The sequence below is a fragment of the Pseudophryne corroboree genome, chromosome 1, assembly GCF_028390025.1.
Source record: "Pseudophryne corroboree isolate aPseCor3 chromosome 1, aPseCor3.hap2, whole genome shotgun sequence".
Taxonomy (NCBI): Eukaryota; Metazoa; Chordata; class Amphibia; order Anura; family Myobatrachidae; genus Pseudophryne; species Pseudophryne corroboree.
In genome coordinates, this window is record NC_086444.1 from 931902308 (window position 1) to 931906640 (window position 4333).

Sequence of the window (4333 nt, forward strand, 5' to 3'; positions counted from 1 at the left end):
TTATACACCCTATATACTGTACTGAGCAATGTGTGAGATACACCTGGTGATTATGCATCCTGTAATCTGTACTGAGCGATGTGTGAGATACACCTGGGGATTATACACCCTATATACTGTACTGAGCGATGTGTGAGAAACACCTGGGGATTACACACTCTATATACTGTACTGAGCGATGTGTGAGATACACCTGGGGATTATACACCCTATATACTGTAATGTGCAATGTGTGTGATACACCTGGTAATTAATTATACACCCTGTATACTGCACTGTGCGAAGTGTGTTATACACCTGGTGATTTTATACATCCTGTAATCTGTACTGAGCGATGTGTGAGATACACCTGGGGATTATACCCCCTGTATACTGTACTATGCGGCGTGTGATACACCTGGTGATTATACACCCTGTATACTGTACTTAGCGATGTGTGAGATACACCTGGGGATTATACACCCTATATACTGTAGTGTGTGAAGTGTGAGATACACCTGGGGATTATACACCCTATATACTGTACTGTGCGATGTGTGTGATACACCTGGTAATTAATTATACACCCTGTATACTGTACTGAGCAATGTGTGTTATACGCCTGGTGATTATACATCCTGTAATCTGTACTGAGCGATGTGTGAGATACACCTGGGGATTATACACCCTATATACTGTACTGAGCAATGTGTGAGATACACCTGGTGATTATGCATCCTGTAATCTGTACTGAGCGATGTGTGAGATACACCTGGGGATTATACACCCTATATACTGTACTGAGCGATGTGTGAGAAACACCTGGGGATTACACACTCTATATACTGTACTGAGCGATGTGTGAGATACACCTGGGGATTATACACCCTATATACTGTAATGTGCAATGTGTGTGATACACCTGGTAATTAATTATACACCCTGTATACTGTACTGTGCGAAGTGTGTTATACACCTGGTGATTTTATACATCCTGTAATCTGTACTGAGCGATGTGTGAGATACACCTGGGGATTATACCCCCTGTATACTGTACTGTGCGGCGTGTGATACACCTGGTGATTATACACCCTGTATACTGTACTTAGCGATGTGTGAGATACACCTGGGGATTATACACCCTATATACTGTAGTGTGTGAAGTGTGAGATACACCTGGGGATTATACACCCTATATACTGTACTGAGCGAGGTGTGAGATACACCTGGGTATTATACACCCTATATACTGTACTGAGCAATGTGTGAGATACACCTGGGGATTATACACCCTATATACTGTACTGAGCGATGTGTGAGATACACCTGCGGATTATACATCCTGTAATCTGTACTGAGCGATGTGTGAGATACACCTGGGGATTATACACCCTATATACTGTACTGAGCAATGTGTGAGATACACCTGGGGATTATACACCCTATATACTGTACTGAGCGATGTGTGAGATACACCTGGGGATTATACATCCTGTAATCTGTACTGAGCGATGTGTGAGATACAGCTGGTAATATCTGTGCTCAGTGTGCTGCATTGTGCTGACCACCAGTATATTATAGTAGTACAGTACAGTAGGCCATTGCTGTATCTTGCAGCTCCGTGTCAGACTCAGTTCTAGTATCCTGATCAGTGCTCAATACCTGCTGCATTGTTGTGACCAGTATGTAGTAGTACAGTGCAGCATTGTGGTGACCCCCATTATATAGTAGTACAGTACAGAAGGCCATTGCTGTATCTTGCAGCTCTGTTTCACTTCTAGTATCCTGATCAGTGCTTAATATCTGTGTTCAGTGTCAGTGCTACATTGCGGTGACCAGTATACTACAGTACAATAGTCCAGTGCTGTTCTCGCTGCTCATTGTCAATTCTCCGTAGTGTCATCAGTTCTCAGTATAATCAGTGCTCTGTTAGACATGTGCCCGTTTTCCGCCATTAGTGCAGTGGGATTTAGACAATTGATGAAGTTATTGTGTCCCCAGTACAAAATACCATCTAGATTCCACTTCACTAGGCAGGCGATAGCGAGATTTTACCAATTAATATCAGTGATTTATAATTATTAATTACAGTGATCTTGCCAAATAATTCCAGTGATTTTGTCATTTTCTTCCAGTGATTTGGACCAATAATACCATTGATTAGAATGAATAATTCCAGTGATTTTGTAATTTTCTTACAGTGATTTGGACCAATAATACCATTGATTAGAACGAATAATTCCAGTGATTTTGTAATTTTCTTCCAGTGATTTGGACCAATAATATCATTGATTAGAATAAATAATTCCGGGGTGTGTGGCCTGGCACCGGAGGAGAGCAGTCGCAGCCTTGTTGAGCTCCTGCTTATATACCATCTATTCTGCCCTCCTGGTTTGCCTAGACCTGCTCCATCATTGTATCCCTCTCCCTTAAGCCTTCCCCTGCCCCCCTGTTACTATTTGACCAGAGCCGCGGAATCGGGGAGCGCCGTGGAAGCTCCCATGTGTTGCGGCCTGGTCTCCACGCTGAAGCCGGGGCCTCGATTTTGACGTTGGCCCGCCGGCCGCCCGGACCCATCGATCATCTCTGCCCCCCGCTGTGCATCTGGACGGCTCTGCCTGGCCCGCCGTACTACACCGCTGCTAGCCGCTTCGGCCTCCCCCTGCAGCCGGGGCGGAGGTGCTGGCGCCGTCTCGCCGCGCTGTGGAGAGGACCGCGGTGGCGGCTGCCGCATCTCCCTCACCTCATCCCGCTGGACGGATCTGTCCGGTCTGCGGCTATCGGCCCCACAGCTCCCGCTGCCGAGGAGGGCTCCCCCGGACCACCTGCTGCCGGACCCGGTGATCACCCAGCCGCTGTGGAGTGCCGCTGTGCGGGCAGGAGAGAGGACACAGCTGCTGCTGGCTGCACAGCTCCTCATGAATACACGCTGCTTGCTCCCACATTTGGCCTACAGACCCTCCCGCCGCGCTTGTCCCCCTTCATGACTGACGGGACCCTGCACCAGCTCACACTGCAGACGGAGCCTGGCTGCTGACATTGGGGATTTTCATTGACTCTCTCGCTGTGTGGCCTGGGGGCCATCTACCACCCCTCCTACCATGCAAACGCACACATAGTGCATCCAACACCAGTGAAACCGGCGGTGTACTGCCTGCTCACACCCTGGCTGGGTGTACCCCGCTGGCCACGGCAACATCCTCTCCTGCACCTTCCTTGCTGAAACCCAGTCCTACTCGTCTACCCTTGCTGGCTCTATACTCACCTCCAGAGGCCTGCCTGACCCTCAACAGGGGACATTACATTTTATTTTATTTATTTTTGATTGTTTTTTTATCATATTTTATTTTATTTTATTTTCTGTTCCTTTTATGTTGTAACTGCCGTGACTAAAATGTGGCTTTAGTACAAATAAACGCCTAGCATGTAAGACCCGCTACATCCTTTACTATCTGGAGCCTCAGCGTTTTTGGCCACCACCTCACCTCCTGGGTGCCCCTGCATGGAAAAATTCCTGATACCTCTTCCCGTGATGCCCACAGGCATCGCTCAGCAATCTCGAGAGGATACTCCCAGTGGTGACTCATCTGACTCTGATCACTCAACTACACGCTCACTTTCCCGGAGCTCCCGCAAATCTAGACCGCCTGTTAAACAGCCTAAAATGAAGCATAAGGACCTGCTGGCGGTACTAGGGCCACTTCTAGATGAGAAATTGGTGGGCATTAAAGAGGCTATAGAGTCCTCATCGATCTTGCTTTCTCAACATTCCACCCGCCTTGACGAAGCAGAACAAAGAATATCAGCTCTAGAAGACGATCTGGGAGAAGCCCAACACTCCTTGCGCACCAAACAACTGGAGGTCGCGGACCTCTCGGAGAACCTTGACTACCTGGAAAACCGCAGCCTGCTTAACAACTTGCGAGTCATCGGTATCCCAGAATCGATAAAAGGCCATGAGCTCCTAGATCTCCTCTCATCGGGTATCCCAGAGTAGCTGTCTATGAATCTAAAGGGTGTGCCTCTTGTCATCGATAGGCTGGGGCCGGAACGGAAAAATTCTTCTGGACGCCCACGCCCGGTTATAATGAGAGTCCTGAACTACGCGGACAAAACAAGACTTCTTGACCATTACCGCAAAACTGCCAGCCTGTCGGTCAATGGTGAACGTCTCCTCATTTTTTAGGACTTCTCAGCATTGGTGGCAGCGAAATGCAGGGAATTTGCTCCCATCTGCAAGCATCTCTTTGACGCAAAGGTCAAATTCTCTTTGCTGTACCTAGCACGCCTCAGAGTCTTTGAAGAAGGTCGGCCAAGATTCTTTGAGGATCCAGATGAGGCCAAGCTGCATTTC